The 21,214-nt window shown below is 42.5% G+C and overlaps 1 protein-coding gene across 1 annotated transcript in view; it reads left to right on the top strand.

The window, feature by feature from the left end:
* Window positions 1–21,214, top strand: part of kcp (kielin cysteine rich BMP regulator) — a 151,539-nt gene that overhangs the window by 116,701 nt on the left and 13,624 nt on the right. The window lies entirely within an intron of this gene.

Below are 21,214 nucleotides of genomic sequence, written 5' to 3'. Positions count from 1 at the left end.
TCAGTGCATTTAGGAGTTTGTTGGTAACATTCACAGTATAGGATTATGGTAATTTACCAAGACAATACCTTATAAAAAGTGAACACTGTGATGATAACCAACCATTGTTTCAGTGCATTTAGGAGTTTGTTGGTAACATTCACAGTATAGGATTATGGTAATTTACCAAGACAATACCTTATAAAAAGTGAACACTGGAGGATAATCAACCATTGTTTCAGTGCATTTAGGAGTTTGTTGGTAACATTCACAGTATAGGATTATGGTAATTTACCAATACAATACCTTATAAAAAGTGAACACTGGAGGATAATCAACCATTGTTTCAGTGCATTTAGGAGTTTGTTGGTAACATTCACAGTATAGGATTATGGTAATTTACCAAGACAATACCTTATAAAAAGTGAACACTGGCTGATGATAACCAACCATTGTGTCAGTGCATTTAGGAGTTTGTTGGTAACATTCACAGTATAGGATTATGGTAATTTACCAAGACAATACCTTATAAAAAGTGAACACTGGAGGATAACCAACCATTGTTTCAGTGCATTTAGAAGTTTGCTGGTAACATTCTCGTCACATGAACTACAGGGCATATCTTACTTGGTCTCTCGCATCGATGACTGCATTGTCCATTGATAAATGGATGAAGCGCCAGATGATCTGTGGACCAAAAAATATCAAATACATGCTTCCAAAGTATATAAATAATAGACCAATGGACTGCATTAGAAAAGTGTGGTATGTTACCTACAGTATATACTTTTATAAACTGGGTGACTGTCAGCAACCATTGGTTCTGTGCAAACGGTAAAAATGAGGGGGGAAAAAGATTACAAAAAAAAAACGATATACATACACAATGCTTACCCTGTACAGCAGAGGCACTGTGGGCACTACAGGAGGGTCTCTTACCCTGTACAGCAGAGGCACTGTGGGCACTACAGGAGGGTCTCTTACCCTGTACAGCAGAGGCACTGTGGGCACTACAGGGGGGTCTCTTACCCTGTACAGCAGAGGCACTGTGGGCACTACAGGAGGGTCTCTTACCCTGTACAGCAGAGGCACTGTGGGCACTACAGGAGGGTCTCTTACCCTGTACAGCAGAGGCACTGTGGGCACTACAGGGGGGTCTCTTACCCTGTACAGCAGAGGCACTGTGGGCACTACAGGAGGGTCTCTTACCCTGTACAGCAGAGGCACTGTGGGCACTACAGGAGGGTCTCTTACCCTGTACAGCAGAGGCACTGTGGGCACTACAGGAGGGTCTCTTACCCTGTACAGCAGAGGCACTGTGGGCACTACAGGAGGGTCTCTTACCCTGTACAGCAGAGGCACTGTGGGCACTACAGGAGGGTCTCTTACCCTGTACAGCAGAGGCACTGTGGGCACTACAGGAGGGTCTCTTACCCTGTACAGCAGAGGCACTGCTGGTAACATTCACGTCACATGAACTACAGGGCATATCTTACTTGGTCTCTCGCATCGATGACTGCATTGTCCATTGATAAATGGATGAAGCGCCAGATGATCTGTGGACCAAAAAATATCCAATACATGCTTCCAAAGTATATAAATAATAGGCCAATGGACTGCATTAGAAAAGTGTGGTATGTTACCTACAGTATATACTTTTATAAACTGGGTGACTGTCAGCAACCATTGGTTCTGTGCAAACGGTAAAAATGAGGGGGGGAAAAGATAAAAAAAAAAAAACTATATACACACACAATGCAAATTATGAATGGAGTCGATACAGCTAGATCGCTAACATAACGTCTCATCTGCAAGTGGTCCAAACATGCCTATGCAATATCGACAACCGTGGCCCAAATACATGTGTTCAACGCATTTGTCTTGTACAGAAAACAGTGCAACTACCCATACACTATACTATACTATACTATACTACAATATACTATACTATACTATACTACACTATACTATACTACACTCAGCTAGCTATACTATGTACCGGTACACATGGTTCTGTCTGTATCACACAATGATGGATTATTTAGAAGTAATCTGTACTTCTGTGTGCCGGATTATTTAGAAGTAGTCTGTACTTCTGTATGACAACTAATAAAGAAACTATTTAGAGAAATCCCTCTTTGTGTGGTACAGAGTGAAGCATTTGTCACGATGCAGGGGGACTTTGCACAATGTGCAAAAATATCTGGTCTCACTCCTGATGCCACGCCTACTGCAGACACGACATTTCCTACACGGTAGCTTTTTCTTCAGGGTGGCTTTGTATGCAACCATTACATGCTTCACAAAGCCACCCACTAATCTGCTCTGCGGGTCCCCCAGTGGGGCCCTAGGGTCGACACGCCCCACCTGCTCAGCCCCTGCCTCCTCCTCATCCCCACCCCCTGCCTCCTCCCCTGCCTCCTCCCCTGCCTCCTCCCCTGCCTCCGCCTCCATCTCCGCTGTCACCCCAGGAATCTTCTTCTCCTTACCGTCTGTGTAGGTCCGCGCCACAGCCCTGGTGAACCGGAAGAGGTTGGAGTAATGCCCTTGTGGGTGCTTTTTTTTGTACAAGACAAAAGCGTTGAAGATACATATTTGGATCAGATACATCACAAACTTTTTGGTCCACTTTCCAGTCTTACGTGTAACCGGATAGTACGATATATTCTGATCCAGCTGATCGACGCCGTTCATGAATTTATTGTACTCCATGATTGATGATGGCTTGAGCATCTCCACCCTCAGCGCTTTGCCCTTCTTCTGCTTCTGCCACACCATCGCCTTTTCCATGGTGTCCTCGTGGAAGCTGCTGATGGTCTTCACGATTCTTTTATCGCGCCATGCCACGATCATGACCTCCTTGTTGTTGACCGCAATGCGCTCCCCCACACCGATGTCACGTTTGGTCATGTTCTTGATGATGGCTGGCTCGCCCCGGTGCTTCCTGAGGGTACCACAGACGTCGGTCCTCAACTGTCGGAGCCTGGCGGACATACGTACGGAGTTGTAGAAGTTGTCCATAAAGAGCGTATAGCCGGCCCCAGACAGACGTCCAAGCAGACCGACGACCGTGTCCCCCAGGAGCGAGCCTTCCCGACAATATGGCTTAAATGAAAAGCAATATCCTGTGCGAGATTCGCACAGGAAGTAAGACTTGATACCATAGCGGGTGGGCTTGTTTGGGTTGTAGACCCGGAAGGTCAGGCGGCCTCGCCATGCCATCACCCCCTCGTCAATGGCGAGCTCGCGTTCAGGCTGGTACAGCTCCTTGCACCTCGCGTTTACATGGTCAACAACACTGCATACTTTGCACAATTTGTCTCTAACTTCCAGGGAAGTATTGTCCGCAAAGTGGAGGAATCGCCAGATCAATTGAAACCTGTTGCGTGGCATGGTCTCAGAGTAGTACGGTGTGTGCATCATGTCGTCAGTGGTCCACATCTGGTCCACGCGAGGCTTCCGCAGGACACTGCTAAGGAAATTGAGTCCGAGGAACTTCTTCAGCTCCTTCAATGTGAGGGGCTTCCAAAGCAGTGCCCTGCTACTGGTTAGCGTGGGGTCCAGCCGGGCAATGGACTGCTCAGCGTAGAGGTTGGACTGGGCAACAATAAAGTTCAGAAAAGCATCTGTCAGGAACAGATCCATCCATTTCGCAGGCCGGTAAGATCTGAGTGCCTTGGCGTCCTGGAGCAACCCCGGTTGGGCTGTGAAGGGGATCCTTTGAGGCACCCAGCCCTCACGAGACCAGGCATTCTCCTCTTCCTGGCGGATCGCAGCCCTGCTCTTCGCTCCTCCACGACCTGTCAATTATACAAATATACTATAACACCCCTACTGTAGACATTCATATGCCACGTAGTTACAAACTGTGTGAGTGAATGAGTGAGTGTGTGTGGGGTTCAGATGTCAGAGCTGGACGTGGTGTGGGGGTCAGAGGTCAGAGCTGGAAGTGGTGTGCAGAGTGAGGCCAACTTACCGCTCTTAGATGTGCGTTTCCGCCCTGCAACGGGTTCCGGCATGTCCAGACTAGCATCCAGTTCTAGAATCACATGATGTAATACATTACACTAGGGCAACGTATTGTCATTGTATTTACCACCATCACCACCAGACCAGGCCCTGCAGCAGCCAGTCACCACCAGGCCCAGGCCCTGCAGCAGCCAGTCACCACCAGGCCCAGGCCCTGCAGCAGCCAGTCACCACCAGGCCCAGGCTCTAGCAGCAGCCAGTCACCACCAGGCCCAGGCTCTAGCAGCAGCCAGCTACCACCAGGCCCAGGCTCTAGCAGCAGCCAGTCACCACCATGTACAATTACCTGCAGGAGTAGAATGTGATCCCATGTCGTTGCCAGTCTCAGCGTCACTATCGGCAGGGTCTGCGCCAGAATCTGAATTGGATTAAATTCATTCAGTAAGTAAGTCTCATAAAACACAATAGTAATACATTTACACATACATAAATGTAGTTAGTACATACCCAAGCATGTTGGTGTATTGGCCCCGGATTCGGTTTCGGAGCCTGTATGAACACAAAATAAATCAGCGGCCATTGTACATCAAAGCATGTACATGTGTGTGTGTTGTAATCAATGGAATTTTACATATGCTACACAACCATCATTTAAATATAGGCCTCACCATGTGCCCATGCCATTGTGTGTGTGTATGTGTGTGCTGTAATCAATGGAATTTGCATATAGAGGCCTCACCATGTACTGCGAAGTTCAAAGGTGTTGGAGAGGATTCATGCCTTTTGATCTTGTGTGTGTGTGTGTACACACACTGCACACACACACACACATACACACACATCAAAGGGCATGGACACATGGTGAGGCCTGCATCTACACACACACACATCCATGTAACCTAAATGTGAGAGGCAGTTAAATCATTTTGTGTCCTGTACTGTGCAGGACAGTGATGCAACAGTAGCAGGACAGTGGATCACAGTGATGTAGCAGGACAGTGATGTAGCAGGACAGTGATGTAGCATCACAGTGATGTAGCAGGACAGTGATGTAGCAGGACAGTACATCACAGTGATGTAGCAGGACAGTGATGTAGCAGGACAGTACATCACAGTGATGTAGCAGGACAGTGATGTAGCAGGACAGTGATGTAGCATCACAGTGATGTAGCAGGACAGTACATCACAGTGATGTAGCAGGACAGTGATGTAGCAGGACAGTACATCACAGTGATGTAGCAGGACAGTGATGTAGCAGGACAGTGATGTAGCATCACAGTGATGTAGCAGGACAGTACATCACAGTGATGTAGCAGGACAGTGATGTAGCAGGACAGTACATCACAGTGATGTAGCAGGACAGTGATGTAGCAGGACAGTACATCACAGTGATGTAGCAGGACAGTACATCACAGTGATGTAGCAGGACAGTACATCACAGTGATGTAGCAGGACAGTGATGTAGCAGGACAGTGATGTAGCATCACAGTGATGTAGCAGGACAGTGATGTAGCAGGACAGTGATGTAGCAGGACAGTACATCACAGTGATGTAGCAGGACAGTGATGTAGCAGGACAGTGATGTAGCAGGACAGTACATCACAGTGATGTAGCAGGACAGTGATGTAGCAGGACAGTGATGTAGCAGGACAGTACATCACAGTGATGTAGCAGGACAGTGATGTAGCAGGACAGTACATCACAGTGATGTAGCAGGACAGTGATGTAGCAGGACAGTACATTACAGTGATGTAGCAGGACAGTACATCACAGTGATGTAGCAGGACAGTTAAAGGTGTATTCCACCCAAATGGTTAGCAGGACAGTGATGTAGCAGGACTGTACAGTACAGTACAGTACAGTGGACAGTGGTAAAATGGCTGCAGGACAGTTAAAGGTGTATTCCACCCAAATAGTGTTAAAGGTTATAACCCAAATCGAATGATTTTAAAGGTGTATTCCACCCAAATTGTTTTAAAGGTTATAATACAGTAGCAGTACAGTGGATCACAGTGATGCAACAGTAGCAGGACAGTTAAAGGTGTATTCCACCCAAATGGTTAGCAGGACAGTGATGTAGCAGGACTGTACAGTACAGTACAGTGGACAGTGGTAAAATGGCTGCAGGACAGTTAAAGGTGTATTCCACCCAAATAGTGTTAAAGGTTATAACCCAAATCGAATGATTTAAAGGTGTATTCCACCCAAATTGTTTTAAAGGTTATAATACAGTAGCAGTACAGTGGATCACAGTGATGCAACAGTAGCAGGACAGTTAAAGGTGTATTCCACCCAAATGGTTAGCAGGACAGTGATGTAGCAGGACTGTACAGTACAGTACAGTGGACAGTGGTAAAATGGCTGCAGGACAGTTAAAGGTGTATTCCACCCAAATAGTGTTAAAGGTTATAACCCAAATCGAATGATTTTAAAGGTGTATTCCACCCAAATTGTTTTAAAGGTTATAATACAGTAGCAGTACAGTGGATCACAGTGATGCAACAGTAGCAGGACAGTTAAAGGTGTATTCCACCCAAATGGTTAGCAGGACAGTGATGTAGCAGGACTGTACAGTACAGTACAGTGGACAGTGGTAAAATGGCTGCAGGACAGTTAAAGGTGTATTCCACCCAAATAGTGTTAAAGGTTATAACCCAAATCGAATGATTTAAAGGTGTATTCCACCCAAATTGTTTTAAAGGTTATAATACAGTAGCAGTACAGTGGATCACAGTGATGCAACAGTAGCAGGACAGTTAAAGGTGTATTCCACCCAAATGGTTAGCAGGACAGTGATGTAGCAGGACTGTACAGTACAGTGGACAGTGGTAAAATGGCTGCAGGACAGTTAAAGGTGTATTCCACCCAAATAGTGTTAAAGGTTATAACCCAAATCGAATGATTTAAAGGTGTATTCCACCCAAATTGTTTTAAAGGTTTTAATACAGTAGCAGTACAGTGGATCACAGTGATGCAACAGTAGCAGGACAGTTAAAAGGGTGTATTCCACCCAAATGGTTAGCAGGACAGCCCCATCACAATGTGCAGGAGGTGTGTACAGTAGCAGTACAGTAGCAGTACAGTAGGTGTACAGTAGCAGTACAGTATGTGTACAGTAGCAGTACAGTAGGTGTACAGTAGCAGTACAGTATGTGTACAGTAGCAGTACAGTAGGTGTACAGTAGCAGTACAGTAGCAGTACAGTAGGTGTACAGTCGCAGGACAGTTAAAGGTGTATTCCACCCAAATGGTTAGCAGGACAGCCCCATCACAATGTGCAGGTGTGTACAGTAGCAGTACAGTATGTGTACAGTATCAGTAGGTGTACAGTAGCAGTACAGTAGCAGTGCAGTAGGTGTACAGTAGCAGTACAGTAGGTGTACAGTCGCAGGACAGTTAAAGGTGTATTCCACCCAAATGGTTAGCAGGACAGCCCCATCACAATGTGCAGGAGGTGTGTACAGTAGCAGTACAGTAGGTGTACAGTAGCAGTACAGTATGTGTACAGTATCAGTACAGTATGTGTACAGTATCAGTAGGTGTACAGTAGCAGTACAGTAGCAGTGCAGTAGGTGTACAGTAGCAGTACAGTAGGTGTACAGTCGCAGGACAGTTAAAGGTGTATTCCACCCAAATGGTTAGCAGGACAGCCCCATCACAATGTGCAGGAGGTGTGTACAGTAGGTGTACAGTATGTGTACAGTATCAGTACAGTATGTGTACAGTATCAGTACAGTAGCAGTGCAGTAGGTGTACAGTAGCAGTACAGTAGGTGTACAGTCGCAGGACAGTTAAAGGTGTATTCCACCCAAATGGTTAGCAGGACAGCCCCATCACAATGTGCAGGAGGTGTGTACAGTAGCAGTACAGTAGGTGTACAGTAGCAGTACAGTATCAGTACAGTAGGTGTACAGTCGCTGGACAGTTAAAGGTGTATTCCACCCAAATGGTTAGCAGGACAGTACATCACAGTGATGCAACAGTAGCAGGACAGTTAAAGGTGTATTCCACCCAAATGGTTTTAAAGGTTCTAATACCCAATTGTGTTATGGTGTCTTCCCCAAATCCTTTTAAAGCTTATAACCCCAAATAGTTTGAATGAATAAATGAATGAAATGGGACTATGAAGTCTTTATTTGTAACACATGTGAGATGGGCAGCACACACGCATTCCTTTGGGGGGGTTGCCATTGAAATGTCATCTGCGCTTGACCCATCCTGTCATCCTTCATCCTGTCGTGGGTCCGCTCCAATACAATACCTTGCCAATCCAAGTGCTCCTGTTCATCTTCATCAGGGACGTGACAGCATTAGCGATCAGTTCTGCATGTTTTTCCATTCTTTCGTTTTTATTTTTGTATGTGTATTCCCACAAATAGCTTTAAAGGTGTATTCATCCCAAATGTTTCTAAAACTTTATTCCACCCAAAGTTAAAATACTACTTCATGTTCAACTCCTAAAGGTATATATGCTTGAATTACATTCAAGTAATCTCATGACTTCCAGCTGGCTATAATGGAGGCGGTGAGCCCTCTAGTGTTCAAACATAAATAAGACACTATTCTAGACAAAATGAATTCTAATATTCTACACACCGGCGCCTAATTGTGCCTTAAACTAAACACAATTACAAAATATATATATATATATCGGAGAAGCTACCGACATAATCAAAACACTCATATGGCCCTTACACTGTGTCTACGTACGTGACTTCTATTTTTACTTCTATTTTTTTTACATGCTATACTATTTTATTTCACTTATCTTTTGTCTAGCAGTCTCTGGAGCGTAACAGAAAGAAGCATTTTGTATAAAAGTATTCTGTACTTCTGTATGACAACTATTAAAGAAACTTGAACTTGAAACTTGATACATGACATACAGATAGACAGTACTGCTACATCTATACATTTATGACATACCAGATTTGCAAATACAGTACTGTTTGTGATACATGGCAGGCATGTTAGACATCGTTTTGCCTCCTGAGCACAGTGATGTACAGGTGCAGCTCAATAAATTAGAATATCGTGGAAAAGTATATATTTAGCTGTATTGATGCAGTAATTTGTGCAAAAGGAGCCCCAACCGCGTGAATACTTTCGGTAAGCAACAAGCCCTTCCGCGTTGCTCTGATTGGCAGAGCGTGCGCATGCACATGAGCCGCAACAAGCCCCTCAGCCAGGCAGCAATACTAAGGTCCGCTTAATGCAATTCATACAAATGGAAGTATTGATTTCGCCGTAACGAATCATTAAAAAAATATACCGTTAACTGGAATATGTTGTTTCTTTACACATATGTTGGATTATGTAATTGGTTTGTCATGACAAACCAATAAAAAAGACAAACCAATTACATAATCCAACATATGTGTAAAGAAACAACATATTCCAGTAACTTTTTCTGATCAGTTAGGAGTTGTTTAGAAACAGTGTAAATAATAACAATCAAATAGCACACAAGCTAACACTACTACTACAAGCACAACACATAAACAAGCACATCATTTGTGATCAACTGTAATCCTCATTGTGCAGGTGTTCTCAGTGAGCATGGTGAGGTTATGTGCACACATTCAGATTGTCTTGTCCTTTCATGGTGCTGGTCCTCAAAAAAATTGCAGTTACTTTGTTGGGCAAAAAGAGCAATAGACTTAAGCTAAATTCAGGCAGCCAACCACGTCCAATGGCTGCCGATATCCTCCACCCTAAAAAGGTGCAGGATCACAGAGCCTGAAGAAGAGTGGAGCAGGAGACCAAACACACCCAGGACAGGATGACCACAGTCAGCAGATGAGGGATGGAGCAGGAGAGATGAGGAATGAGATAGGACTAAACAGACCAGTAAGTAGTGATTCCGGGCCCCCTGGGAGACATGCCAAGGAAAGAGAAAAAGTAAAGCATTGTTAGTTAGTATTGTGGCTATATGATGCTAATTATGTGAGTTAGTCAACTGGCCTACTAGAAGGCCTTTTATATGAGATCAAGTCAAGTCAAGTCAAGAGTTTTATTTGTCACGGCATACGGATATACAATGAAATGCGGGTGGTCTTGCCCGCAACGATGTGCAATTGGTACAACATATAATAGAATCCAATACAAAAAAATGTGTGCAATAAAATTGTGCAATAACAGGTAGCAGGTAACAATACATTTGTGCAATAACGGGTAACAGTTAACAGTTAACAGTAGTAGTAATAGTAGTGCAATACACTGTTACTGTTGCTAATACTAATTTAAATTGGCCTTTCCTTTTGGCAATATATTTGGTATTTGGTATGGTCAAATATTCAGTATACTCAAGTCCCATTATGGAATATGGGTTTATTTCTGTGGCCACTACTGATGACCATTTTGTATAATGCGTCATTGACAGCAACATCATGTGAAAATGTGCCCCATTGCATTGGAGCCTGGTGAGAGGATACAACATAGTGCTATGTGTCTAAGTACTAAAGCGATCAGTGAAATCTTGGCCTGTACAGCAATATCAGAACCTGAACCAATCCCAGCTACTCACATAACCTAGTTTTAGGTAGAAGCATAAATGTCATAACCTGGCAGATCTCAAAACAAACTGGTCAGACTACTGCTTGACCTTACTCCTAGAACCCACCTCACCCCTGCCCACTTTGACAACCTAGGATGGCTTAGAGTAGACGACAGAGTACAGCAACTTGCAATGGGCCTGGTCAACAAGATACACTATACGACTAAGGTACCCATGTACATGTCAAAATACTTCCCAAAGGTCAGTGAATACCACGATCACAACACCAGAGGGAGCTCCACAAATCATGTTAAACCCAGATTCGGCTCAAACAAGGGACTAAACACGGTTCGCAATTATGCCACATCGATGTGGAACGCCCTACCCAAAGCTGTAAAGCAGGGGTCAGCAACCTTAGGCACGAGTGCCACCATTGGTACACATTATCTAAACCAACATGGCACACTAGCAAATGTGTAAGAGGAACCTTTTTGGAAATGTTGAGTTACCTCCCCATGCAGTTACCTCTTTCACAGCCATTGGCAGTTGCACAGCCTGTTATTTATGGTACTGTAGGTTGACTGATATACCAGGGATATTTCATGGTCAGAGCCAATGAGAAGGGTCAGTCTGTTGTTGTTTGCCGAACATTGAGTGTTAAACGCCATTTTGAGACCAAACATGAGAACTTTAAAGGATGAGGCAGACAAGGCTGAATGTGTCCAGGTATGGCAAGCAAGCATCTCATAAAGACGGCAGCATTCTCTTATATATTTATGAGAGGAAAATGGTTATTAAAACTATTGCTATGCACGTTGCCTATATGGATGGAATAGAATTACAGATCTGTTGGAGATTTACATTGTGATGTGGTGTCATAATTAACCTTAACATTGATATGGCACACTGGTTAACAAGAACATTTTAAAATGGCACTTCGTATCAAAAAGGTTGCTGATCCCTGCTGTAAAGGAATGTGAATCACTACCCACTTTCAAAACCACTCTCAAAGAGCAACTACGGGAGACTGCAATTCGAAACTGGACCCTGTAAATGTCCTAACCCAACCCCCTCCAATGTACAGTAAATGACCAAGTATGGTTTCGTCAATATTCCAATGTACAGTTTTGCTTGTACAGTTGTACAGTGTACTTAGTATAATAGTAGTAGTAAAGTATAATTTCTGGGTACTTTTTACACCCCTGTTTATGATGAATTGAAAATGGGGGACCCTGATGTAAACAAGACAAACGTCTTTCTCTGGTCTGCATCCCCTTAACAATTGTATGTATTGAGCTGTTTTGATTGATTGATTGAAAACTTTATTAACAGATTGCAGAATGGGTACAATATAGTACAGCTCAATACACACAATTGTTAAGGGGATGCAGACCAGAGAAAGACTTTCGTCTTGTTTACATCAGGGTCCCCCATTTTCAATTCATCAGGACAGACATACATGACATACAGATAGACAGTACTGCTACATCTATGTACTGTACTGTACCCATTCTGCAATCTGTTAATAAAGTTTTCAATCAATCAAACACAACTACTGTACATAACGTTAAATAGACCGTGGACGACGTACCCCCCCCCCCCCCCCCCATACACAACCTACAGCATAACTTCCCACAGTAACGTTAACCAAATACTGTGGGCGACGCAGCCCCCCGCCCCCCTCACCAGCATAACTTTTATATCAGTATAATACAACTCTCAAAGCCAACGTAGAGTTTGTGCACTACTGTACATTTTAACTAGCACTTACCAGCCTCGGGACTCGGCAGTTCTGTTGTACAATGTGGTAGAAAAGATCGCTCCTGTGAATTGAAAAGCAAGCCCCGCCCCCAGCCTAGTGAATGAGAAAAGCCTGCCCCTAGTGGAGCAGGACAGTCCCTACACAGTACACTACACAAAATGATCACATCACTGTGATCCAATGTCCTGACTCCTGCTACATCACTGTCCTGCTACAGTACATACATCACTGTGATCCAATGTCCTGACTCCTGCTACATCACTGTCCTGCTACAGTACATCACTGTGATCCACTGTCCTGCTACTGTTGCATCACTGTCCTGCACAGTATGATGAATTGAAAATGGGGGACCCTGATGTAAACAAGACAAACGTCTTTCTCTGGTCTGCATCCCCTTAACAATTGTATGTATTGAGCTGTTTTGATTGATTGATTGAAAACTTTATTAACAGATTGCAGAATGGGTACAATACAGTACAGCTCAATACACACAATTGTTAAGGGGATGCAGACCAGAGAAAGACTTTCGTCTTGTTTACATCAGGGTCCCCATACATGACATACAGATAGACAGTAGGCCTACTGCTACATCTATGTACTGTACTGTACCCATTCTGCAATCTGTTAATAAAGTTTTCAATCAATTCAATCAATCAAACATGTATATATTCCCTCCCCGCCGTATGTATATTTCTCTCCCACCCACCCACCCCCTCCTAATGTACAGTCCCCTCCCCATCATATGTATATACTCTGTCAGGATCTAGGGGTAACAGTACTGTATATTTGAATACCGGTTATGTCACAATTTACAAATGTATCAGTACTAAATACCTATATGTCCCTAATACCCTATGCCAGGGATCGGCAATAGGCGGCCCGCGGGCCGAAATTGGCCCGCCAGCAATAATTTCTGGCCCGTCAGTTTATTTTGAGAATATGATATTTATTTTATTTTAATCTTTTTTTTTATTATTATTATATTTATATTATATTATATTAATATTATATATATATTATTTTTATTATATGCATACTTTATGTTTTATCCATGTTGAGAGTGAATAACAGGTGAGTGCAATGTACTGTGCTATAGGCTTGCTCAAAGTGAGGTGGACAGCGCTGGTGCTGAAATGGGAAACACGCAAGTCCATGAAATAAAAACACCAGTTCAGTAAATCATTCAAGCTTTATCTTTACTCGAGTCATGACTGACGGCACCACACATGCATGTGAACAGTAATGCAATAAAAAACAATGGAAAAACAATGCAATTAACTTTAAAGAAAAAGAGTGCTTGAAGAAGCTCCTGAAATGACGGCGCCACGCTATAGGTATTTGAATTAAATGAAAAATACAATTTGGCATTAAACAGTAATGCAATTAAACATCTTTAGGTAGCTTCTTGCAAAGAGGAAATACCAACTCAGGCGCCAGAAGAGGAAACTACGACTTCCAAGACACAAACAAAACGAGGAGTCATATTTAAAATACGGGTTTATCGCAAAACGTGTCTCTTGCGTGTTCACATGGCAACACAAGGCTGATTGATTGATTGATTGATTGAAAACTTTATTAACCGATTGCAGAATAGGTTCAATGAAGCAAGCAACTGTGTTCAAGTTGGGTGGACATGGGTGGGCATTCAACGCGAGTGGACATTTGACATATTTCAAACATTAGCATGGATTGAGGAGGAAGCAGAAACAATAATAAGCCCAGGTCTGCCTGCATTATGGTGAGTTGTACATTCGATGTATAATACACCCGCTGTGGTGCTTCAAATCAAATGCACCCTACTGATCTGTTGATGTGTTATAATAATAATAATAATAATAATAATAATAATAATAATAATAATAATAATAATAATAATAATAATAATACATTCGATGTATAATACACCCGCCGTCGGTGCTTCAAATCAAATGCACCCTACTGATCTGTTCATGTGTTATACTAATAATAATACATTTGATTTATAATGCGAGCACCTGCATTAAAATCAAATTACTGATCTGTTCATGTGTTATGCACTGTGTGAGAGGCACTTTATAATAGAAAAAAGACAGTGCAAACATGTATATGTCGTTTATTTTGACAGAGTTAAACATTTTTCATTATCATTGGCCCGCCACACAATGGCTTGGGGAAAATTTGGCCCGTGGGCAAACCTAATTGCAGACCCCTGCCCTATGCCATAAATGTCATGTATGTTGTGTATGTCATAAATGTCTATATGAATTGAAAATGGGGGACCCTGATGGAAACAAGACAAACGTCTTTCTCAGGTCTGCATCCCCTTAACAATTGTATGTATTGAGCCGTACTGTATTGTACCCATTCTGCAATCTGTTAAATAAAGTTTTCATTCATTCATTCATTCACAACTCTCAAAGCCAACGTAGAGTAGAAAAGATCGCTCCTGTGAATTAGAAAAGCCAGCCCCGCCCCCAGCCTAGTGAATGAGAAAAGCCTGCCCCTAGTGGAGCAGGACAGTCCCTACACAGTACAGTACACAAAATGATCTAACTCCTACTGCTAAATGTAGACAACTTCAAAGGGCTGGCATCTACACACACACACACACACATCCATGCAACTTAAACCATGCATTTAAATATAGGCCTATAGAGGCCTCACCATGTACTGCGAAGTTCAAATGTGTTGGAGAGGATTCATGCCTTTTGATCTTGTGTGTGTGTGTGTACACACACTGCACACACACACACACACACACACACACACACATACACACACACATCAAATGGCATGGGCACATGGTGAGGCCTGCATCTACACACACACACACACACATCCATGTAACCTAAAGGTAGACAACTTCAAAGGGCTGGCATCTACACACACACACACACACATCCATGCAACCCAATGGGTAGCAGCACATGGCCATCAACTATATCGATTTGAACATAAAACAATATTCACATTGCAACATGATACCACGTCGACCACCACCAGCATGCAACTATTATCACTTACATTGATAGCTACACACTTCAAATGGCGTGCACATGCACACACACACACACACACACACACATCAAATGGCATGGGGTGAGGCCTGCATCTACACACACACACACATCCATGTAACCTAAAGGTAGACAACTTCAAAGGGCTGGCATCTACACACACACACACACACACATCCATGCAACCCATCAACTATATCGATTTGAACATAAAACAATATTCACATTGCAACATGATACCACGTCGACCACCACCAGCATGCAACTATTATCACTTACATTGATAGCTACACACTTCAAAGGGCCACTTCAAAGGGCGTGCACACACACACACACACACACACACATCAAATGGCATGGGGTGAGGCCTGCATCTACACACACACACACATCCATGTAACCTAAAGGTAGACAACTTCAAAGGGCTGGCATCTACACACACATCCATGCAACCCATCAACTATATCGATTTGAACATAAAACAATATTCACATTGCAACATGATACCACGTCGACCACCACCAGCATGCAACTATTATCACTTACATTGATAGGTACACACTTCAAAGGGCCACTTCAAAGGGCGTGCACATGCACACACACACACACACACACACACACACAAGACCATTGCAACCTAACATGGTGGCCTGTACATGCCTATATCCTATATCATTCAACTATCGATTTGAACATGCACGTAAAACAATATTCACATTGCATTAGTAAACATGACGTACCGTTGCCCCGTCGACCACCACCGCGTCCCACGTCTGAATCGTGCGATGAATCAGACTCATAACACCTCCGACCCAAGCCGAGATCATCGTCAGATGATTCCGGAGCTAGAATATAATAAATGCATATCAGCGTTGGTTTGGCGAACTAACGTTACATAGTCACAGAATAAGCGTTAGGTAAATCATCAAATACACGTTTCACACACACACACAATCACATGCATATCGGCGTTGGTTTGGCGAACTAACGTTACATAGTCACAGTATGTAAATCATCAAATACACGTTTCACACACACACACAATCACATGCATATCGGCGTTGGTTTGGCGAACTAACGTTACATAGTCACAGTATGTAAATCATCAAATACACGTTTCACACACACACATATATATATATATATATATATAAGACCGTGTAATTACCTGGTGGTTCCCAATCGGCGCTCCCATCAGATTCGTGGGCGGTCGAATCGCTGTCCCCTGACTCGGATGAAGAAGCTATGACCACAGCGGCAGCCTTCCTCTTCCTCGAACTGCGTCGGGGAGAGCCGCTCCCGGTCCCGGGGCGAGACGCGTTACTGGGCCCAGCGACGGTCTCACGGCTCTCTCCGATCGGAGCTACCAAAGTCGTTGGTGCTGCTGCTGCTCGAACAACCGCGGGTCCAAACGCCAGCTTCGTCTGAACAAAGCGACCCGCCGCCGGATTGTCCCCTTGCTTACCTACACTACGTCTCTTCATACTGATCTAATAATCTAAATGAAACTACTAACTGATCAAACTACTATTACTACTACTGAAATATACTACCTAGACTACACACTAATCCCTCGAATAGTACTACTACTTAGCACGACTAAGTACTTTCTAAAGCACAGCTGAAACCTTACAATTAGTCTGATACTACCACTATACTGTATAACACTATAAATATAGACTATAGGCTGATCTCAATTCAAATATCTCTCTCAATCTCTCTCTCTCTCTATCGCTCTATCTATCTCTCTCTCTCTCTCCTCCAAAACCTCATCGATTCTGGGATCGCGCTAACGTTTTATACCTGTGGTTACATTGGCCAGGTATGCTGGCCAATCAAATGCCAGATTCATTGTGGGGTACAATATTGCCCCTATTGTGATAGTGTTAAAAAATAGGGGGACACTGCCACCTAGTGAAATTTGAGAGGAAATGCAGTTTCCGGTTCAAATTTTCTTCCAAAAGCTCGGCGGTGAAGTTCAGACGGGGAAAATAGAAAAAAGATGTAAACAGATCAAAGACGCTGTACAGCGTCTTCGGCACCTTGAGCATGGCCGGGAAAGACGTGAAAAGACGTTTCCCGGCACCCAAAGTGTTAAGGGGATGCAGACCAGAGAAAGACTTTTGTTTTGTTTACATCAGGGTCCCCCATTTACAATTCATAATGAATTGTAAGTAAGGGTGCAATTAACACCGTGCAATCCATTATTTGTGGAGCCCGCCCTTTAAGTCTTTGAGCTATTAGGCTACTAGGGTTCTTACTTTGCGTTTTGGTGTACTGAAAAATGCTCCGATGTCTGTATTCTTTCTTTTTTCTGCCATGTTACCTGGTTGGCTGGACACACACACACACATTTTCATTTCAGGTATTGTACCTTAAGATAATTGAACATCTTGATTTACCGTAAATCCTCAAATATAGGACGGGTCTTCTATTTACCTCAGCTGCAAAGAGCACCAGGCCTTTATTAGAGAGGCTTATATAAGAGGCAGGCCTTAATTTCTAAAAATGACACTCATGGACATAATCCCTTCATTTTCAGACTTTTATTGCATTATTATTATTATTATAAAAAAAAATAAAAATTGGGAGGGCCCTCGTCACTAAAGGCCCACGGGCCGCGGCCGTCGTTAATCCGGCCCTGCTCGTCTGCCATAGCGAACGTTAAAATTTGCAAACGAAGTCAACGTTATCCAGCTGACGACACCACATATCTAGATATATGACAACGTTAGCTAGCGGCTAGCACTAAAGCTAACGCCAACCAGAGGGAAACTTTGTTATTATTATTATTATTATTATTATTATTATTATTATTGGTATGACCAGATGGCATTTAGGACCATGAAACAATTTTATTGTATTGCGTGGTAGAAGTTATACCACTCAATAGTAAAGATGATGTCTAACATAATAGTTTGTTCGAACAACTGAACTTACTTAGTGGAAGATCCTGCTGTTGTGACAAAGTGTTCACGCTGCCTGCCTGCCTGCCTACCAGTTTACACCTGGAGGCTGCCAGCGCTGTGAGACTGGAGTGCGCCGGCCGGGCTCCGCTATGTCTGCTGGGGGCTGGATCAAACCATATCGGGCAGGGGGGTGTTGCAATCTTTGGAAACTTAAAAACTTGCTATTAAGTGTCATTGCGTATTATTAATTTGATTGAAATTACGTAGTTATGGTTAGATAATATTTATATATTGGGGGGGGATATATCATATGATCAAAAAGTGAGGGAGCAAAGAGACAAGTTTGCTCCCCCAAGTTCAATACTGGTAGAGCACCCGCTTCGCCTGCTCCATTACGTAGGCGTCTATGCTGACACACTCCTGTCTGCAACGCGGGGGATAGTCAGACTGAGAGAGAGCTGGGTGCTGCGCTGTTCTAAGTGAGCATGGTCTATTGAGTTGATTGATTGATTGATTGCTAATTTTATTACTGTATGCTTGGTTTCCAACTGGTTAAGTTTAGGCCCTCTACAGTAGGTTTAAAAAAATAAATAAAAAAAATAGGGCGAAGAAAACGTTTTTTTCCTATAGGGCAAAGAAAACGTTTTAATTTGTTTTACCTACTTTCTATAGAAGCATCTAAGAATGAAGTTCTATAGAAAGTAGGTCTGCATCCCCTTAACAATTGTGTGTATTGAGCCGTACTGTATTGTACCCATTCTGCATCTGGTAATAAAATTTTCAATCAATCATTCCAATAATACACAGTTGGATGTGTTAGTTGGTTGGATGCACTTCAAGCTGCTTCCACATAGATAGACAGTCTCCTCCCCACCGCATGTATATATTCCCTCCCCGCCGTATGTATATTTCCCTCCCACCCACCCACCCCCTCCTAATGTACAGTCCCCTCCCCATCATATGTATATACTCTGTCAGGATCTAGGGGTAACAGTAGGCCACTGTATATTTGAATACCGCTTATGTCACAAATGTATCAGTACTAAATACCTATATGTCCCTATGCCATAAATGTCATGTATGTTGTGTATGTCATAAATGTCTATATGAATTGAAAATGGGGGACCCTGATGGAAACAAGACAAACGTCTTTCTCAGGTCTGCATCCCCTTAACAATTGTATGTATTGAGCCGTACTGTATTGTACCCATTCTGCAATCTGTTAAATAAAGTTTTCATTCATTCATTCATTCAGGCAACTTCTCTCAATCATTCCAATAATACACAGTTGGATGTGTTAGTTGGTTGGATGCACTTCCGATCTGCTTCCACATGGAGGCAAATTGTCTTTTTTGTAGTTGTGGGAACAACTTTTTCTGGCGGATGGTTTTTTCAATAAATCTTCGATTAATGTGTGTTTATTGTATAGCAATAAGGTTGGATGAATGTGGCAGTTGTATAAAAGCTTTACACCACTTGCAGTCGTGATTTGTGAACAATAAACCATGCCTAGGGGGGTCTAACGACCCTCGGCTGCGCCTCGGGCCTAACAACCACCCCTAGGCATGGTTTATTGTTCACAAACCACTCCTGCGAGTGATGTAATGCTTAACTATGTGAATATGTCTATACTACTATGCCTATATTATTACCTACTATGCTAAAATGTCTATACTATTATGCCTATAAGTGGTTCCCAAAGTGGGGGTCTCGAGATTATCTAAAAAAAAGATAACAATAAATAAATAAAAAAAAAGATTAGAATAAAAAATTAATTGGATATGTGGTGTTATGATCAGGGCTGAAGTTGAATAAAAGATTTATGAAAGAAAAAGTGGTAAATTATTTCAACATATAGTCATATTTTTATGGCATTTTTTAAGAGGACAATTTAGTCCCTTATGGTAAGACTAAGAGTGAGTATTTTTTTCAATCTGACATTACAAAAAAACTGAAAATCCATCAAAATCAGTGTTGTTGCTAATCATACATATGCTAGCCTGTTTTTTAACAATAATTTGTGATGCCATCACAAACACTGGCATTTAAAGGGTACAAATAAAAAAATTCCTGCACCAGAATGCAGGAAATTAAGACCCCCCGCTTAATTAAAAAGTGGCCTGACTGGGGCTATATTTTGCACTATATTTCCTGGCCTGAATGATTTCCCCAGTCCGGCCCTGGTTAAAAGCCTCCAATGCTTATTAGTGTGTGTGCGTTTGAAGTGAACGTTTGCATGTTTCAACCTTTTATTTTATAATAGTGGGGGTCACGGCTCTCTGACACCGTTATTTCGGGGGTCGCGGCCTGAAAACTTTGGGAACCCCTGCCCTATATTACTACCTACTATGCAAATATGTCTATACTACTATGTCTATATTATTACCTACTATGCTCATATGTCTATACTACTATGCCTATATTACTACCTACTATGCTAATATGTCTATACTACTATGCCTATATTATTACCTACTATGCTAATATGTCTATACTACTATGCCTATATTACTACCTACTATGCTAATATGTCTATACTACTATGCCTATATTACTACCTACTATGCTAATATGTCTATACTACTATGCCTATATTATGACCTACTATGCTAATATGTCTATGCTACTATGCCTATATTACTACCTACTATGCTAATATGTCTATACTACTATGCCTATATTACTACCTACTATGCTAATATGTCTATACTACTATGCACTCAAGACTGCAGCCCTCAAGTTCAACAATGTTACTGAACCTTAGCTGCCAGGGTTGTACCTTCCTACTGACCTGAACCTGTCAGTGGCTTTGGATAAAAGCGTTCAGCTAAATGACTAACTGTAAATGTAAATCACCTCACTAAAGCCTTCAGCTAAATGACTAACTGTAAATGTAAATCACCTCACTAAAGCGTTCAGCTAAATGACTAACTGTAAATGTAAATCACCTCACTAAAGCCTTCAGCTAAATGACTAACTGTAAATGTAAATCACCTCACTAAAGCGTTCAGCTAAATGACTAACTGTAAATGTAAATCACCTCACTAAAGCGTTCAGCTAAATGACTAACTGTAAATGTAAATCCCCTCACTAAAGCGTTCAG

The sequence above is a fragment of the Notolepis coatsorum genome (genome assembly GCF_963971535.1).
Source record: "Notolepis coatsorum genome assembly, chromosome: 18".
Lineage (NCBI taxonomy): Eukaryota > Metazoa > Chordata > Actinopteri > Aulopiformes > Paralepididae > Notolepis > Notolepis coatsorum.
The sequence above is the reverse complement of the archived record's forward strand: the minus strand, read 5'-3'. Positions and strand labels throughout refer to the sequence as shown.